The sequence below is a fragment of the Anas acuta genome, chromosome Z, assembly GCF_963932015.1.
Source record: "Anas acuta chromosome Z, bAnaAcu1.1, whole genome shotgun sequence".
NCBI classification, from domain to species: Eukaryota; Metazoa; Chordata; class Aves; order Anseriformes; family Anatidae; genus Anas; species Anas acuta.
The window spans coordinates 60,064,105-60,084,439 of NC_089017.1; the positions used below are offsets into that span (position 1 = coordinate 60,064,105).

General features: G+C 35.2%; 1 protein-coding gene across 4 annotated transcripts in view; it reads right to left on the reverse strand.

Moving 5' to 3' along the window:
- PRR16 (proline rich 16) overlaps nt 1–20,335 on the reverse strand; it is a 164,514-nt gene that overhangs the window by 13,575 nt on the left and 130,604 nt on the right. The window contains exon 3 of one of the 4 annotated variants that reach the window (XM_068667000.1): nt 17,420–17,480. The exons of 2 other annotated variants lie outside the window; for them this stretch is intronic. The gene's annotated coding sequence lies outside the window, so the exon portion shown is untranslated. Of the gene's footprint in view, nt 1–17,391; nt 17,481–20,335 lie in introns of all 4 variants that reach the window. One more of the 4 variants, XM_068666999.1, reaches the window with a different exon arrangement.

Consider the following 20,335-nt stretch of genomic DNA (forward strand, 5'->3'; position numbering starts at 1 on the left):
AGACATGGGTAACAATGAACGTCAGGTCATGTGATTTTTTTTCCAAATTTTTTTTTTTTTTTTTTTAAATTCAACAGCACCATTTGCTAATCTCAACAGTTTCGCCAGCACAGATTGGCTTGCTGAGTGAGCCGGGTTGGCCACCCCTGATTCAACACAAATATCCATGCTCATCTGGCTTTGGAGTGATTTGCTTAACAAAATAGATACTCTGGTCAATAAAAGAAGCTCAAAATTCGAATGCATACATACCATTAAGCTTTAATGCTTATTCTTTTGAGGAAAAAGTGCAATGTGGATTGTAATTATGTTTGAAATGTTTAACCTACTTTGTTCCCACTGAGTTGGCTAAGGTCCTCTCCAAAGTTTTTTTTTTTGTTGTTTGTTTGTTTGTTTGTTTTTCCAAGTCATAGTTCAAACTAAAAGAGTTTGTAGCAAAATAAGTCACAGATGGTCCTCTGTACATCTGAAACATCTCTTCAAGCATTTCCTCCTCTACACGTAACAGAAGGCCAAAGTCACTGTAAATTCATTTTTCAAGTAGGATGGACGTTCAATCTGTCTTGGTACACAGCAAAGACACTTGGCTTTGCTTTCTGGAATTGATGCAGCCAAAAATGGTTTGCTCTTCCTGAGGCAGTCAAAATTATTAGAAGTAATTAATGATAAATATGGATTCCCAAATCTTGTTAAGTCTATGCTTACAAAAAAAAAAAAAAAAAAAAAGTTATAAGAATAAATTTCAGATTTGTTTAATTTACTGTATTTAGTAGCTTTTTTTTTTTTTTTAATCCTATCTTATGGTCTCTTAACATTCACTTTCTATATTTGAAACTAAGTAAATTCTCACTTGTATAATCCCCCACACAAATGGCCTAACACAAAACTGTTTGCTGCCATTACCTTACATGGGAAGGTGATCTTAAGAGTCACTGGAAATTATTGTTCTGACACTTCTGCAAATGCTCTGAAAGGTGTCTGTGTGTCCCCAACAATTTTCAGTGTCCCTCTTTCAATATAATGAAGAGGTAAGAATCAGCAATAATATAAGAAATAAAACTGAAAAAGATGTGATGTGAGACACCCAGAAGCTCTGTTGGTCACCTGTGGCAGAGCCCAGATGATCCTGGAGGACACTCTCTATCTTATCTATCAGAAAGGAAAAGAAAAATCACTGAAAAGTTGATGCTTTTTGACTTCTCAGATTTATACTCTTTTCCTGCATTCATTCCTTCATTTTAATACTAAAATTTCAGAAAAAAATAGAAATAAGTATTAGTTTAGAGAGTACAATCCATCTAAGGCAATGACCAGCAGTTCAAAAGATAATCTCACTTACATTGTGTTAGCTTTCACAAGAAACAGAATTACCCAACATATATGACATTTTTGTATTAAACATGACAATGGAACAAATTAAATGTTTTTGTCGAAAAACAGCAATTGAGTCACTACACCAAAACTAGACAAAAGAATTTACACAGTGGGTTTTCAGCTGCCCTGACAGTGTGGTAAGCCATACAGAAAGGAAAAATAAATAAATAAATAAATAAATAAATAAATAAATAAATGCAGTAACAAACAAACAAACAAAAAGTAAATTCAGTGATGAGATTATTGTTTTTTTTTTTTTTTTTTTTTTTTTTTTAATTAACCCTCATTAACCCTCTGGAAGTCTTTTGTAGAGAACAGACATGATTTTAGACATAAGTGAGCCTGGTGAAGACAACATGTACTCTCTGTTAAGCACTGTGTAACAAAGCAATGCATACAGGAGCAAAAAGAGGAAGTATAAACACCTGAATCCATAATTTGGATTGCAAATTCAGATAGTTGAAAATCAGCTCTACTCCAGTCACAATGCACCCTGTTTTATTTCTTTTCTGGAGCAAAGAATTCTGCTTTGGATTAATGGAGAGGTGAAGTACTTCATTCAGAATTCTTACTAATGAAAATAATACTGAAAAATAAAATGTATGTTATCTCACTTGCAAACCCAACAGAATATGCTGGAACTTTTGCTATATTAAATTTACTTCTAAAATCAATGCTGAAAAATATATTCATCCTTAATATCACTTCTATTTTTTAAAGTTTTTTAAAGGCATGTTAACTCTTAATGCCTATAAGAGCCCTAATCAAGAGTAATTCCAAAGCTTTCAAATGAAGAAAACTAGAACAGCTTGCTTTTATTTCTAGTATTTATATTTCATAGCCAAAAATGTGTCCTGGGACAATAAACTGGGATAATAAACTGGATCATCTGTATCAGTAATTAGAAGTACTAACTAACCGCTTACAAAGAAATACTAAACTTACAAAGTACATTCTCTAGATCAGAAACAAGGCATTGATACAACATTAAGAGTAAAGATTCACCTTTGTAAACTGTTTCATAATTATTTCACAATTAGAAAACAAGGCTGCAGAAAAACTGGAAGAAATATAAAAAGCTCCTAATAGTGTGGGTATATAAATTGTAGAAGTAATCACAAATGAAAATTAGTGTGACTGAAAGTTCATTGCTGATGTAACAAAATCTTCATGTGCCATGTCAAACCTGCAAGGTATGTAATGGACAAATGACAAGGTGACAGCTCACTTCAGAAGAGGTTTTTTATACAATGCCAGAACCCATTTTGAGTGAAGTCTTCCACTCCTCCCACCAACACAGCCTGTGCACTGAATGGTAAATTGCTAGCTGCATCCTCCTGAAATCTTCTATTAAATGGCTTAATATAAATGAGAACTTATTTTTTCTCTGAGAACCAGATCCAAGATTATTTTAAGGAACATTTAAATATATTCCAGAAGAGAGCAAGAGGAAAGACACTCAGTTACTGTAATAAGCAGCAGGTAAACGAGTCATCACATACACTTAGGAGTATAGCTTTCCTTTGATGGATGGCGTGGCAAGAGGGAGGAAGTTGGAAAGATTCAGAAGACTTCAACCCTTTGTAGGCAGGGAAAAAACAGCTTCTGGTGAGGGTGCCAAGCAGTGAGGACAACATTTGGTCAGGTTTTTGCTGGATGAGGTTCTGGTGAGGTGTTCAAGACCTAGCACAAAGAATGACCTGGCTTGTGGACATACTTGCAGAAGCAGCAGCTAAGTGCCTAGGGGAGCTCCAACATGGAAGTCTGGGCAAGCAAGAGGCTTTGGATGTGATGTCCCAAAAAGAGTGACCATGGCAGAGCAGTCATAGTTGTCAGACTGAAGAGGATATGCACTTTGTAGAGGCTGTATAGGAGGAGTGCACTCCACCCTCCAGGATGCAGCAGATGAAATAAGAATACTTTCTTCTCAGTGCAGCACCTACTGCATTTCCAGAACAGAAATTATTATTATTAATAATAATAATAAATAATAATTTTCCCAGCACTCACTCCTCCCTTGTAGTGCCTTTCTCTACCAAGATTTTGAACAAACTAGAGGCTCAGCCATAAGCAGCTGAAGCCACACTGCTCAGTACAGAAACAGGGCATGCTTCAGACTCAAGGGAAGGTGAGGGTTCAAAATGCCTCTGGCAGAGGAAACAACTTAATTTGGATTTCTCTTACCTTTCGTGACAGAGGGCAAAGGAAAGCCAGTCTACAGAAACCATCTCCTCCAGCAATTTGTAAATCTAGCACATCTGTCCCATGCTTTATTTATGAGTAAATGAAATAAAACAATTGGATATGTGTCAGCTAGAATAACTAGATGCAGAACAGAAGGACAGATTTCAGGTTTTCATTTCAGCCATACAGATAAGCAATCACGTTTTACTTTTAGTGGGAGTCAAAACACACTGGTCTTCCTTTCAGTTACAATTAAACATATCAATACAAATGAACACTTTGGACCCTGCTTACTTCCACTGCTTAAAATGTTATGTAATCACGACCTCAGATGGTGAGGACAGTGGTAAAGTAAAATTGCTACCATTCCGTTTCTTTTCAGTGACTTGGACTCTTAAGACTGTGCTGTGTTAGCGAGATTTATCATGTTTCTAATTTTATTAGAAATGTAGCAATATAGCTATTGATAGCAATGAAAAAAAAAATGAAGCTTCTATCTTGCCTGTTGGCTGAAATCAAACTATACCCTTTTTAATAAAGGGAATTATCTTGTGTGCAAGGATTTTCTACAGTAGAGATTAGAGGTGCATAATTCTTTCCATGTATCATTCTTCCTCCTTTATCCCATGAAAAGCTCCTTTAAATAGAAAAGTTCAAAAAGGGCAAGCTGATCAAGAGTTAGCTGAAAGCTCAACTAACTGCTATGAATTCATCAATAGTATACAATTGATATATATATATATATATATATATATATATATATATGTGGTCTCTTTTTAAGAAGTTTAAATTGAAACACAATTCTTCTGCTGTTCTGTTAGGAATTCCTTAATTCATTCTATGTGTAGAAGCAATTAGCAAGTTTCATCTTATCGCAGCTGTCAAATAGTAGTAGTACAAAAAATACATAGGAAAATGGTGCCTTTGATTTTTTTTTTTTTTTTCCTTTAAAAGGAGGCATCCAGAAAAGAGTAATGGAAAAATTGGGTCATATTCTTCAAGATCATACTCTTGAACTTGTTCAAGGTAATACCACAAACATATGTATTATACATATAAGGCTAAATAGAATTGAAAACAAAAACAAAAACAACAACAACAAAAAAAAAAACAGATCAAACCAAAACAACAACAGAAAACACATACCTTTTTGTTCAATAGTATTTTAAAATAATGCCCTGTTAATGAGAAGGAATTATAAAGAATATCGAATGAAGTTATTTATGTTATCTGTATTAAGTAAAACAGAATGCCTAATGCTGGACTAGCCTATTTTCAAAAGCCCCCTAACTTTACAAGGTTTCATTAAACATAAAATTGACCTTATATTCAGAAGTTATGCTTATTCATTAGTATCTAAATTTGACTGCCTTTGGGTACTTATAAAAATGCCTGGGAACTTAGAAAATCTATTTCCAAACAAAAATCAATATAAATAGTCACTGCTTGATTTAACACTCTTAAAGTAAACTTTTCATTTCATTTCTACTGTGACACCTTACTAGTGTTGAATTGAGCAGTTGTGATGGAACACATAGAAATAAAAGATACATTGATCACATAATTTAATCACACTGCTGACTCAGTTCTGCTCCATGTGGTATATTTCTTAAGGTTCAGTTGCACCTTTCAACAGAGACTGTAACACAGAAGCTTTGTGAAAGGCCATTGCATATATATTTTCTTTACTCCACCATAGTACAAGTGGTTATACCTCACACTAGGTGGATGCTCAGCTGCAGATAAGCCCTGCAACTTGGCTGGGAGCATAGTCTGCACCACAAGTGGGCTATCTGCAGCAGCACCAAACCAAACCAATGGTAAACCTGTGGCAGAGGCAGTGACAGCTCGAGTCCTTTCAACCAGCAGTCTGGGAGCACCAAAGGATAAAACTCCTTTCTCTTAGAACATGCGCCAGGGGAGTTTTAGGTTAGATGTTAGGAAGAGCTTCTTTACTGAAAGGGTTGTGAGGCATTGGAACAGGCTGCCCAGGGAGGTGGTGGAGTCACCATCCCTGGAAGTCTTCAAAAGACGTTTAGATGTAGAGCTTAGGGATATGGTTTAGTGGGGACTGTTAGTGTTAGGTTAGAGGTTGGACTCGATGATCTTGAGGTCTCTTCCAACCTAGAAATTCTGTGATTCTGTGATTCTGTGATACCCTAGCACACATCTACACCCACCACTGCTGATTACACACATGATGGGAATATAGTGTCCCTAACCCAACAGTATCTTGTGTCTTCCTAGTGAGTATCAGTTTCTCCAAGGCCTGGGGGACCAACAGGCAGTGTATAGCACAGACTACATGCATACAGTACATGCATTTCCTTGGGAAAATTATTGTCTGTAAAATTCCAAAATATAAAAATGGGTTCTGGTTTGCCATTTTATTTCTACTGGTATTTACTGAAGTACTTTTTGTCAGGACACTGTTTTCAACACAGATAAAATATGTTCTTGCTACATTATGCTTCCTATTTACTTTGTGATAAATGGAAATTTTCTCTCCATAGATGGTGATATTCTTAAAACCCTGCTTACCTGATGAACTTTTCTTCCTCTGTTCCAATATTTTTTATCATTTCCTAAAGAAAAAGTGATTCAAACACTGCTAATGAATTTGCATGTGGATGATCCTATGAGATTTCTTCATTTCTATTCTCTTAATCTCTCTGCTTACTTCCATAGGCATTTACTATGCTAGCATTAGAAAGAATTAATCTAAAGTTATGTATCATGTGTCTATTGACATATCTTATATGTAAACTTATCACAGACTAGTAGTGATCATATAAGTGATAGTGAAAGTGAAGAAAAATAACCAAAAAAAAAAAAAAAAAAAGGAAAGCTTGGGGAAATTTGGATACGGATTAAAAAAAAAAAATAATAATAAAGGGGGGGGGACTACAAAGGCTCTGGGCTCTGGGCCTCAGAGTATGGAGGTGAAAACCAGAACTTTAGGTAATGTAAAAAGTAAACCAGATTTATTAAAACAAATGGGAATTCTCCCATTTTCTTTTTGCTTGTTATCCAGCTTTCTAGCATTCATATCAATCACTAAACAGTGCTCTTCTTTAATTTCTTAATCATGCTATTCATGTATGTTCCATTCCTTCTCATTCCTCTACTCTTACATTGTTCAATGCCCATTGACTGTTCCAACAAAGCTTCAGAGAGAAGGGTATGTTCCTGTATCTATTACAGACATGCACCTTCTCCTACAGTTCCACTTACTAATGACTTACAAAATGAAAACAGTCACCACTTAAAAAAAAAAAAAAAAAAAAAAAGTAACATTTTGTACCCACTGCACAAATCAAATAGAGGGTGAGAACTTATTAATTAACACATTTTAAAATTTATTTATACAATTTCTAAATACAACTAACTGCAAATGAATGAAATATATGGTTTGATATTTAACCCAATGTTTAGTGAAGGATTGATTTGTAACAAGCTTTACAGTACTTTCAAGAGGTGTATTTTATTTATCCACTGATTAGTTATTTATATTTCATTATCGCTTCAGTAAAACCTGTTCAATGCAGAACTCATTATTACAGTGATACATTTTGAACATAATATGATGATCATATAAGACTTTTTCAAATCAAATAATAAAAATTGATTATGTTTGCTTAAGCCCTCTTCCTGGACTGAGTATCAAAGGAGCTACTAGCCACCTTGAAAGTTCCTATTAATTGTGCTTATATTTAGACACTATGCCTTTCATTTTAACTGCTGAGTTTCTGTGAATTTCAACTAGCCAAAGTGCAACATGTCTGAAGATAAGAATTTGTAGATTTGTAGATTTGATAAAGATTATATGGACATATTAACATGCTTCTGGTCCACTCCAAATTTTATAAATTATGGCATTGAAACAACAACAAAAATTCTACGTTTTCCTGTATTTGACCATTTAAAAAAGAGGTATTTTAACACCAAAAAAATATATATTTGTTTTTAATTTTACAATTCTGATCATATTTTGTATATGGTAACCTATTAGGATAAAAAAAAAAATAGTGATCATACATATTAACATAGAGGATTGGGAAGAAGAATAGTTTTAGGGAACATAAAATTAATTTCGAGGATGAGAATTCCTAATGTTGAATTTCTAAAGAAAGAAAATTATTTACACACTCTCAACTTAAGAGATGCAAGAAAGTCTATGAATATAAGTTCCTAAGATGCAAGAAAGTATATGAATATAAAATATTGCATTATGGCCTCAGTGTAACTTTTATAGGCAGGGATAAAATGCCAGTCAACTGATGGTGTAATCTCTACAATTTATGTTCCTTTTTTTTTTTTTTTTTTTTAATTTATTTTCTAGACATACCTGAATTTCCCCAAAGCTTGTTAAGATTTCTGGTAGTGATGAGACCCAAATCTACTAGTTTATCTTAGAAGGGTTCTTCAAAGTTCATCTAGTTCTGTCCAATGGGCTACAAGAAAGATCTAGTGGCAAAGATGCCTAGAATGCAACACAAGTACAAGATTCAACATTACTATCCTGAAAATCCCTGTGTTTAGTGGCTAGTGGAGATGCCCTTACTTAACAAAAGCTGCAAGTTGCAACCTTACTTTTACACACACACACACATACATACGTGTGTGTATATATATATAAATATATATATATGCGCAAAAGCATTTTGAGTTACTTGGCCCATCTGACATTCTTAATTAACTGGGATCCAAAAAATGTTCCTCCACTGGATTTCCTTGTGAGCACACTTTCTACTAGTAAAAACTGACCAGGTCAGGTCCACTCAAAGGTTATTCTTTTTTCCTGTTGAAAAGCATTCAGGGCAGTAGGCAGATAGAAGAGAGTGGGAGAGAAGAGAAGATGTAATAGATAGAAACAGATTTTAAAGTATTAATCTAGTAGTGAGAAATGCAATTTTCATTTCCCTTGTGTGACTGGATTTTAACACCCGTCATCTATTTACAAGAGCAAAAGGATCACCAATTACAAATTACTCTTTAGTGTGGGATTTTCCCCATTCCTTTTGCTGACACTATGCAATTTTTGCAGAAAATAATGCATGAGTCATCGAGGAAGAGAGCATGAATGCAACTAATGACTCACTGCAGGTGATGGAAGGATTCCGATGAAAGTGGATTATAAACAAAGAAATAAATTTTGTATTAAAAACAGACTTGCTCCCTTCTCATTTCTATTCTGATACTGTGCTATGCAAAAGAATTTTGACAGCTACCCTAGGGCACTAAGCAGAGAAATTATAAGCAAAAATGCTCCCTCAGGACCTGAAATAGGATAAAGTTTTCAGGTGGATCTGAAAGACTCTTCCTTAAAACTGAGGATGCTTCAAATACCACAGGCCTTTGAATTTTTAATATTAAGTTTCAGTAGGGCTCCTGGAATAAGGTAGTATATAGAAAAAAGGCATAGTGTGAGATTGGATAAAAATGAAAATGGATTTTAACAAATCTCTCCTTGCATATCCTTCCAGACTTGCTCTATATTCAGCCTTTCCGGTGACTTCATAGTATTCAACAACCCTTAAAGAGTCTTTTTTTTTTTTTTTTTTTTTTTTTAATAATTGGTTCTTCCTTGGAGACCACCAGTGCAATAACACTATATGTATGTTTTCTGCCCATTCCAAAATTTCTACTCCACATTGCCCAAATGTTTCATTTTGCAGCACCCTTCCCTCTTGTCCCTGGAGGCACAATCTTTCCTCATTCTCTGCTGTACCTACAGTACCTGCACAGTGCCCCAAAAGCAAAATAAAAACAGGCAAACAGAGAAGCTAGATTTCACAAAAAATTATCCCACAGGATATACCTATGGCATCTGCTATTACTTTAGAAATGAAATTAATATAATTTCAACCTGTAAAAAGAACACATAGAATCTACATATTGTTCTTTTCTTTGCGATATTCAAGAAAACAATATTTGTTGGTGCTACTGGAAAGCAGTGGCAATATTTGGAAAGGATTTATGAGTGTCCAAAATTTTTGAAAAATGTTTAATTGCTACTGAAACAAATGAACTCAGAAGTCACCAACCAAAATGTGACTTTATTTGCTCCACAAGTTTCCAACATTGGAAGATACAAAAGGTCTGTTGTTTTTGTTTGTTTCCTTGTTTATTTGTTATTAATTGGACACATGACATTTTACTCTAAACTTGACTGCTGATATGACAAAAATATAATCAGTCCAACTTTTATTAATTATCTCAGAAAAGGAAATGTTTCTTATTGGCAAAAATGTAATCCAGAAAAAAAAAAAAAAAAAAAAAAAAAAAAAGCTTTTAGAGTAAGCTACTTCCTAAGTAGTATCCATATCCCAATCGCTAACTCGCTACATTACTGATGCTCTGAATTCAATGGGACAGTACACTGTAAACATCTACCAATACTGGAGTAACAGAATGCACATTTTTATGCCTATGTGTTAAGGAATGGAAAGAAAGGCACGATTATGCTTGAAGATATTATTGTGTGGTAAAACTTAAGGAAATAAATGTTAAATTATAATACCACTGATAATGTAATTAACTAAAACTAATGAAAATTCTGATGGTTATACTCTCTGCTCAAACTGTAAACAACAGCACATATATTGCAAATGATATAGTAGTACAGTGTTTTTCATTTCAATTGACAAAACAACAAAATTAAGAATATACTTAGTGATGGGAGGATTGAATCAACTATGGAAAGAATTCAGTGAACTGCCTGAAGGAACAGACATACACTGATGTCCTTGGAGTAGGAAAAAGAACTGTGCTAAACTTAACTTCAGATAACACTCAGCGTTAAGAAAGACTGAAACATAATCTGCAATGAGGGAAATTCCTAGAATCACAGAATGGTTGGATTGGAAGGGTCCTTAAAGACCATGCAGCTCCAATCCACCCTGCCACAGGCCAAGACACCTCCCACTAGACCAGCTTGCCCAAACCACCATCCAGCCTGGCCTTGAAGACCCCCCGGAATGGGGCATCTACGGCTTCTCTGGGAAACCTGTTCCAGTGCCTCACCACCCCATGAGTATGGATTTTTTTTCATAATATGTAATCTAAATCTACCCTTTTTCAGTTTAAAACATATTTTCAGTTTAAAAACATTACTTCTTGTCCTACCACTACGTTACCATGAATTCTGACAAATTCAGACTCACAGAAACATAATACCTGTCACTTTTCAAGTAACTCAAGAAAGTGAAAATCAAACCATCCAGAACCACTACATGCATGAGAGAATTCTAATATAGATTTCTCCAGATTGATAAATCTGAACTAGCTTAAGGCCTAAATATGCATTAATACCTACCTTCCACTGTACGCTAATCTCTGAGCACAACCAGGCTTAACAAATGGTTTAGAAATTAATAACAATCTCAACCTTATGTCTTCTGTAGACAATTTCATGATTAAGCTACATATTTTTAACAATATTTGTCCATTAGTAAAACTCTACATGTTGATGGATGCTGTATAAGCAGTAGCCTTCTAAGCCAATTCCTTCAGATTATTTTAATTACATGCAGCCAACAATTTGAGATAATAAAATCACAGAAAACCATAACTGGAAAGAGTCCAGTGGATTCTAACCCAAAGCAAATCGGACTTTACACTTAGACCAGGTTGCTCTGGGCCTTGTCCCAAAGAGGCTTTTTTTTTTTTTTTTTTTTTTTTCCAGGGATCTATAACACACAGTACTCTGAGCATCTACCTCTACTGCTTACTCAGCTTACTCAGCATAAGAAATATTAATAAATACTTATGTTTTCTGATGCTTGAATAAATATCTTTTTTTTAAGTGGTTTACTTCCACTTAGTAAGTCATTTTATTTTGGAGAAGAATCCACCACAGAATTGCCCAAATAATTTTTGTCAGGAAAAAGCAGCAGGTCACCTCATGCATTTGCTGTTAGATGCCAGATCCCAGGAAGAGCTCATTGCCCAATGACTGTATAGTGAAGTACAGAGTGCAGAACCCTTAATGGAGTTTCATGAGATACTTGCAAACTTCTGTGCTTCAAATTTAGGAACTATACTGCAGGTTTGAGGTTTTCTTTAAACAGCTCTGTTTAGGAAATCTTTCCATTAAAACAGACAGCACAGTAAAAACTTTAACATTCACATTTCAAATGCATTGTCACAAATATTTTTAAATATGGTATGTGAAGGTAGCTAGTTTCAATAAATAATGTATTATGTAAAATATTAAAAAAAACTTACTACCACATTCCTCAACAGTAAAATTTGGTCCCCTTTTCCTAATTATTATGTAAGCTTTTCCACACAAAGCCTAAAATTAATGTATGAATTTTCAAAATATAATTGAATAATTGCCCTTGAGAAACCCTAGGTTTTAAAAACTGTACACTGAGACTTCTGTCACAAACAGAATGGAATAATGAGTTTATTTATGTTCTGATGTTGTCATTCATCTTCACTGTAACTGGAAAAATGCAAATTTTGTAGTATTTTTCTCTACTGAAGATTAAATATTGCCCAACAGTGCAATTTTGAATAAGATTCACTGTCATTTCTAGAGCTGGCAGAGGAAAGTTTTATATTAAGCCTCTGAAATTAAAAAAAAAAAAAAAAAAAAAGTCATAAAAAATATTTAAAAGCAAAACCTTTTTAAAAACAGTTTTAGTGAACAACTGATACGATGTGAAATAAATTGAGGAAAAATGCAGTAATTAATCTTTGAGTGCTCAAAGAAACTTTTCCATCATATAGTAAGAGAGCTATGGAACTTGTTTTTTTGGGGAAGCTGATGGTCTCATGGACCAAATTTTAATGGACCAAAACCACCATTCATATAAATGGTCATGCTTACTCTTGTGAAATTTGTTTGCCTCTGACAATGCTGAATTTGTTTACAGGTTTATAATAAACAGGTTGCCTTGAACTACAGCCTGAGCTATCTAACATAAAGGCAACTGCTTGAAACTTATGGCAGACTCTATAGTGGAAAGGACCTTCATGGTGAAAGACAGTCATTAACCTCTCTGTCCAAAGTGTTATTAAAAATAGCAGGGCACAGTTATTTGAAGCTTCAAACCTTGGGCAACATTTGTTTCCAAGCAGAGTAAATATAAAATATTACTTATGGCACATAGACTAGCATGTAGATTTGAAATTGCAATTATTTTAGAATTAAATTATATTTTTAGTATGATTCATAGTGGGTCAACTGCAATTCCATTATGGTTGCACATTTAATTGTGTAATATCTTAGAAAACAAAAACAAAACCATCACCAGCAACAACAGCAAAATTATGGATTAATTTATCAGCTTCCAAACTGGCACATTGTTTTTATATATTGCTACACATCAATTTCCAGGAAAAATAAAAATTTAAAAAAGAAATAATAAAACAAAACAAACAACTTCCCATCAATCAATTACACTTAACAAATAATAATAATAATAATAATGTCATTTTTGTAAAATATTCATCTGATTTATTTAACATAAGGTTTCAGCTATGTCTAAAACATAGAATGTGTACTTACTGTACATACTTTAATAGTACGAATCCATTCTAAAAAAAGGATATATTATTACTCTTCGCAGTCCTTTCTTGAGAGGTATTTTTGGGGAAAACAAATAAAGCAGCGAACATTAGTCCCATAATAAACTTCCAGAATAAGTTTATCTTTCTGGGAAGAAAACCAAACAATGGTAACAGTAAATGCCTAAAGTTTCATAGGTAAGAAAGGCCAGTTTTCTTCAGTATCATCAAAGCTGGGATAGCACATTGGAAAAGTGACACAAATATAAACACAGAACATCTGGCATTTTTGGCCTTATTTCCTCTTGAAGTGTAAAAAGCAGCAGGATTTACTCCCAGTATATTTACAGCTTTGAAAATTTCAAATCATGCATGCTATTTCACTGAATGTTGTCAGTTGTGCTATTTTAATGATCGAAATGTAATTTTCTCTGTCTAATGAAAAGTAGAAATCTCAGCTGAGCCAAATTGCGTTCTTGGTTATCTGATATATATTTTGTGCTTACATCAGTCTTGCAAGTAGCTTTCAAATGTTAAGTCCAACCAGCTAAGCAGACAAGCAGCTCCTGTTAAGTTTGTATGTTTGCCTATTAATAAGAAGTTTTTAAAAATACCGTGGAACTGTCTAAGCTTCAGTTTCCCAGGGATTTGTGCTCCTAATTTTTACACAGACAGACCTGCCACTAAATATAAACCTGAGAATACATGTGATACATTCATACATCTGGTCACTGGCACTACAAAAGAACACTATGGTCAATACATCATTCTGAAGTTTTTTTTCCCTGTAGAAAATGCCTGCTGAATTTTTGTGATTGCTTACCTTTCTACTAGATTATTATAAAATTATTTAAATGGCATAAGATTTGGATACAGCTAATGTGATTTTAAGTTTAGAGTTAGGCGCAATCAAAAGCATTATATTAAAAATATATTTAAAAAATCAATTAATGTCTTCTCACCATAGACAGTGTATAGCCTCATATATACACGGAGTCTTATCCCTATTTTGGACAATCTGGGTCATCTTGAAAAAATGATTATTTATCCAGAATGGCCCAACCTTGAAAGTCAGATAATAAAGTAATAAAATAAAAATAAAAATAGAAAATAGAAAGGAGAGTTTATGATGGCTTAACTGGTGATTAACTGGTAAGAAACCATTGCAAGAAGTGGAGCGTAATGTTTACAGGCAGTATAGCCTATACAGGTTAGTATGAAAGAAATCAGTAAAATCAGTGTGAAAATGAGAAATAACTGAACAAGTCCCTGTGTCTTACCATTAGACCCTCAAAATAGAGCAGTAGTTGAACAGATAGTAATGTCACTTAGCCTTGCTTCTAGCAGATCTCTAGAAATACAGGTATAAAATGCATGTAACCATTCTGCAGAATCTGCTATATATCACTGTGACATCTGAGCACATGGTGCAGAGGTTCTCTCAATAAAATCCTCCTTTGCCTTTCAAGGTACACCTATGCTTTATACATGTGTGTTGTGTGTGTAAATTAAAACCTACTCTTTCCACATCTATAATTTCCCAAGGAATATAAAGTCTTCACACATATGCAGATGTGTGTTCTACAGATTCACATGCTCAGGAAGGCACATATGCTGCACAGACTGTCTTCCATGAAGGCAAGGAAGATCTGTGCCTCCTCCTGCTGTTTCTTTTTTCTTTCTTTTTTTTTTTTTTTTTCCACAGTTTGCCTGTGGAAAGTTCCATACTATAGAGTTGAATGTTCAATTCATACCTATGACTCAAAAGCTGGATACCCATTTATACCACTCTTCTGATGACCGTGTGTTAGGAAGTATCAATATGAGATGCATTATTGAACATAGTCATTGGTAAATGCACCTTAGATGTAATTCTACAACCTGTCTCCTGGCATTACAAGCTTGCTTTGGCCTGGTACACTAGGTAAGCAGTTAGTTTCCCTGAAGTCTTCTGAGCACAGTCTTCCTCAAACTGCAGTTACAATAAGTGGTTATGAAATGACTTCCATAATCTTAATAACCTGGCACATGCTCAATTTTGTAAGTAATTGCTGTAATTTGACTGATACACAAAGTAAGACTTTAAGAGAAATTATTAAATGGGTTTCAATATTGCCAATTTACACCTCAACATGGCAGTGATTAGAAGGAAATATTAGGGATATCAGACTGCACCTGCATATATTTTTTTTTTCATCTGAAGAAGCTACTGAGAGATATCAAATTACTCCTCCCCCCTCCCCCCCATCCCCCTACTTCTTGTCCCCTTGTGTTTTCCATCAACTGCTTTGCCCAGTAGCTACTTCATAAATGCATGATTCTAAAAATGTTTTCTGACATCTGTTTCCAATTCATCTTTTTTCATGCCCTTTTCAAGCTGCATATCCTACCATCAGTACAGTGGACCAGATTTATCCCTGATGCAACTAATACAGCTACTGGCTCTATGGATGGTTTTGGCCTTGTCTGTTCAGAGGGTTAATTTCTGTCTAAACTATTTAAAATGACATTTCAATGCCATTTCCTCTTAACTACCATGTTCCGTAAGATACAACTGTAGTTCTCCTATAATTTCCATTTTCTCCCAGGACCACTTCTATGGCTTTTTACAAAGGTTACCTATTCTATGCAACACTTCTTTCATTTGAAATTCCGGCAATGGATTATTACCAGAAATATAGCAACATAACCACAGGTTTCCTTTTTCCAGGGAAAAGGAAACCTTTGGTTCTGTTTGTCACAAAAACTCAGAAGAAAAATTTCCCAGTCAGACACATGGACTTACAGGTATTGTAGACATACAAACAAACAAACATAAAACAACAGCAAACACATGAAGTTGTTCTTCATTTGTTAAAGCAAATGTTCTCTGCCCATTCCTTATGTGTTCAAATGAAAAGCAACAAATAATACTTTGTCATCCCATATACAAAGTGGCCTTCAGGAAAGAAATTTTGTGAAGAAGCCACTTGCATATCACCTGTAAAACTAATCTAAACTGGGATGTCAGACATTGATGAAGCTATCAGAATACTCTCTAGCTGGGCTTTCTCCTTCTGTATACTTCGTTCACCTACTGTTCTTCACCTCTACCCCTCCCTCTACCTCCCACTTCACTGGGAGTCATTCTTTTCCTGGCCTCTTTATCTTTCTTATTCATCCTGTCCAAAGGAGGGCTTTTCAACCCTGAAAAGTCATGCCTTGATTTTAGCAATGGTCATTCAGCCATTTGGTTTCTTTAGTTTTAGTGGACTAAAGATGTTTCTGTGCTGTACATCAAGTTTTGGAGCTTTTGGGAGGGCTAGAAAACAACTTTCTGTTGTTTGGGTATGGTACTACATTGCTAAGAACATCCCCCTCAACAGCTGTAACTCTCGGCAATGCCCTACGTCCAGACAATGGGCCCTTAAGAACTTTTGACAGGTATTAAAGAAACTCATATCACAATTACCCATTAAATTGTTGTTCTTTACAAAATCAAAAAATAATAGAGAAATTTGTACTTTCTACTTACAACAATGTTGTGTACAGTCATACACAAAACAAAGTGCCTACAAATTAGATTATTTTAAATTGTTCATATTTGAAACAATAGCAAGTTCTTCTATTCAAGCTGAAGCTTTGGCTTTTGTAAATTAATTATTAAAGCAGTATTCTAAAATGATGAGCCAGGAAAAAAGTCTCTCATTTTGAAACCTTGACCAATAAAATATTTTCCCTACTTTTCTAATATTTTGCTAGCTGCATGTAAATATTTGCTCAAATATAAACACAGGCATGCAATAGCTGGGGAAAAGAAAACATTTAAAATTTCACTATTACACCAAAATTCCTGCTACTGTACATGTTGAAAAAACCTTCTAATGTAAAATGAATGTAGCACCTGTACATTTCAGGCTGCCAAATCACTCTCTGACAGTAAGAAAAAATGATGAAAAGTGAGTAGGCAAAAATATATATATATATATTTTTTGATAACTCAAGTCTTTGGCACACTGTATGCTCTTGGGTTTAGAAAGGTATGAATAAATAATGAGAAATAGCCAAAAAGTTCTCCAAAGAGGACAAACAAACTTTTCATTGTTGTACATTACATGAAACAGATGGTTAGAGTTAAGCAAGTTACTGCAATAAATTGGATCCAAACCAAGAAACCAAGCAGTAAAAATGTACCACTAAATCCCAGTTCCAGCCTTTGGTATATAAGCTGTTCTGTACAGCAAATGGATGAGATATTGCCTTTGTCAAACCCTGTTGGGAAAAAGGACAGGAAAAATGTGCTTCTCCTCACCCATCTCTTGGACTCTTACTCACCATTCCTTCAGCTCTCACTGCTACTTACACTCTTTTTCTATGTGGTTGCAGGTTGGCTCCAGCTGTTCACACTCTCATTTGCTACCAGCCTTTGAAAAAGCAGTGAGGAAGACTATATTTATTATTAGTTTCTCCACCCACATACTACATCTACACTGATAAACTACAGCAGCAATATAATACCATTTATAAACTTAGTTTCTACTGTAGAATCTCCTCCAGCACTTAACTGCATTTAACTGAAACCCAGTATCACAAGTTTTGCTTTGCTCATACTTAGGAGATTTGTATCACTTGGTGATGATCACTCTGCCCCACAGTGAGAAATTTTAAAGCAAATTTGATGTTAGATCCCTTCTTTAGAAAGGGAAGAAACAGATGTAGTTTTGAAGGTCCTTTGTTACTGCACCACAAATAAGAGTGTATCGGATATGAGATATATTACATAATTTCATAATCAAACCAAAAGAAGGCTGAGTTTCTGAGAAAAAATCTTATTTATTTTGCTTTATATTCTTTCATCTTAGTTTTTTAAATATTAAGTAACATTAAGTTAAAAATATAACTATGTGAAATTAATACATGAATAAACAGCTTGCTTGATTTTGCTCATGTGATATATTTTGAAAACAGATCCAGAATAAACTCTTTATCTGATAAGCAGAAAACATCTATCGGTATTATGGCTTGATTTTAGTTTCTCTCAATCTTAATGAAGTAATACAAGATTCATTCCCTAGCTAACCCCCCCCCCCCCCCCCATCATTTCCCCTCTCCCTTCCTCCCCCCCAAAAAAATAATTAAAAATTAAAAAATGGCTTGACAACACTATTAAGCACAGAATCTAGGCTTCTGGAGTGGTACATAATTTACATTTCAAGCATTACAAGTGCTTATGAAATTTCACTCATGTTTCTACTTCATTTTTTCTAATTACCATTCAAAATTTATTCCTTGGAACAGGTTCTGAAACCTCTCTTTACCTCAGACTCAATGGTATTTAAAGAATAAAATGTTATGTACACAAGCTTGTGAAGTGGGACCATGCGAACCTACCAAGGTTCAAGTGCATGTGTAAGGTGCTGCAGCTGGGTTGGGACAATCCTGGACATGAGCACAGACTGGGAGAAGAACTCAGAGCAGTCCTGCAGAGAAGGACTTGGGGGTTCTGGAGGACAAAAAGCTCAGCACAACCTAGCAGGGTGTGCTTGCAGCCCGGAAGGTCAACTGCATCCTGGGCTACATCAACAGAGAAGAGGCCAGCAGGTCGAGGGATGTGATTCTCCCCTCTCTCCTCTGACCTTGTGAAGCCCCACATGGAGTGCAGCTTCCAGGCCTTGTGCCCTCAGAACAAGAAGGATGTGGATCTGTTAGAGTGGGTAGTGAGGAGGGACACAAAGATGATCAAAGGTCTGGAGCACTTCCCCTCTGAAGAAAGGCTGAGAGAGCAGGGGAAGTTCACCCTGGTGAAGAGCAGGCTTGGAGATGCCTTAAAACAGCCTTCTAGTCTTCTTCACTCAGAGATTGGTAAGGCACTGGAACAGGTTACCCAGAGAAGCTGTGGATGCCCCATCCTTGTAAGTGTTCAGCGCCAGGTTGGATGGGGCTTTGAGTAACTTGGTCTAGTAGGTGACACCCCTGCCCACACAGGGGGATTGGAACTAGGTGTTCCTTAAGGTCCTTTCCAACTCAAGCCATTCTATGATTACATAATCCAAGAACAGCAAAAGCTAGTCCAGCATAGGTTCTACTGTGGTTACTCAGTTTATCTAAATATGGGACTCTAGGAGCACTCAGGGTTCTCTAGGCCAAGACTGTGTCCCAGGTATGCCCAATCTGGGTAAAGGCCAAAAGTGGAGCAGTACCACTCCTCTGCCTCCTATTCTTGTTCACCAGTTTCTACACAATGCAAATGTAGGGCACATGGATAACAGCTGACCACCAAGGCACAAACCCACAGGTCAAATCAGGTGAGGGATGAAATTAGGCATAGGCAGTAGAATCAGAACAGGTCAGACTTTTTCTAGTAAGTAAGAGAAGAAGAGTGGTACAATCTAATGGGCGATTCTCTATCGAACACAAACCAGAGTGCAACAGTACAACACCTTCCTACACATAATATGTTCTAATTTTTAATTTTGTATTGCAGAATCTTCTATCACTATTAAATAAATAAATATTTTCTGCTTTTTATTTCAGACATTTTAGGGCTTCTATACTAGCCCAAATTTTCTTTGAAAACATGCCATAAAAAATGCAGTTGCTGAAAGCTCAAGTATTCACTTGAACAAGATTTAAGACTCATTGCATGTCTGAGAGAGAAATAATTAATCCCCTACATGTATGGTTAATGAATGATAGTGATACAAACCTGATAAAAGAGGTAATAGTATGTACAAGTGCTTTTCTACTAGTTTCCCTGCCTCGGCTTGTGAGTTCAAATTGTTAGACCACCACTGAAGCTTGTTATGTTGGAATTATTCTTACCAGAAATGAGTCATTTGTAATTTTTTTACAACTTTTTTTCCTGTTCACAGCCATAAAAGAAGTGACTGAAAAATATGTCTTTGTACAGCTGGAGCAAGCATCAGGATAAAGAGGAAGAAAATGAACAATGCTTGTAAAATGCATTAACACTACAAAATTTATTTGTTGAGCCTTAAGTTTATATGAAGTTTTGCTTATCAAATTTATTGTGCTGCTTCAACTTTTTCCTTAATACTACTTCTGCCTCAGCAATTCAGAATCTATCAGCTGTTTATGAGAAAACTACAGAGCAGGTTTTTCAAAATAGTGTATAAAAACACATATATGTCTCCCACATGAAGGAATGGGAAACAGTTTTAGTAGATTTACTGCCAAGCGTGAACGTGATCAGAATTGACCTCAGATTGTTCTGGACTATAACTACCTACTATAACAGAATCTGACACATTGTGTATTT